Consider the following 710-nt stretch of genomic DNA (forward strand, 5'->3'; position numbering starts at 1 on the left):
ATGAACCAGTCTTTGCCGTAATGTATTTTGGGTTTAAAAGCCACTGGGACGTTGTGTTTAGAAAATAAACGTTACGTAATGACCACTGGTCCGAGTCTGGGTTCCTCCTTTTCACCTGATGGCTGACTGGAGTCCTGTTTGCGTTTCTTCTCTGCTTTCAGGAATGCCCAGGTAGGATATCCACATTGCTCTAGAGCCTGTCTTGTGTGGGATTTCTCCTTCTGCCTGGCTCCTGAGTTAGTGGGGATGCTGTCTGCTCTGTGATACAGAGTATGTTAAGGGAGTATCAGAGAAACTGAGACGTTTAATTTACTTATGAACCTCGGAAAAGAGATCCAGGAAGTGTTTACAAGAAGAAGTTGAAAGATTGACTGAAATCTTTGGTAGAGGACAAATCTATTGACCGTATTCTGTACCGCAGACTGTACCCAGGGGAGGCCACACCTAGTCTGTATGGTTTACCTAAAATCCACAAACAAGGTGTAACTTTAAGACCAATTGTTAGCATGATTAACTCTGTCACTTACAATGTTTCCAAATATCTAGCGTCTGTACTCATCCCTTTAGTTGGCAGCTCAGAACATCAGATACAGAACACCATAGACTTTGTGGATAAGGTGAGGGATGTCATCATGGAGACTGATGAAACAATGGTCTCTTTTGATGTCGCATCACTTTTTACGTTCATTCCTGTTGATGATGCAGTAGAG

The sequence above is a fragment of the Nematolebias whitei genome, chromosome 1 (assembly GCF_014905685.2).
Source record: "Nematolebias whitei isolate Nwh7 chromosome 1, NemWhi1, whole genome shotgun sequence".
Classification (NCBI taxonomy): domain Eukaryota; kingdom Metazoa; phylum Chordata; class Actinopteri; order Cyprinodontiformes; family Rivulidae; genus Nematolebias; species Nematolebias whitei.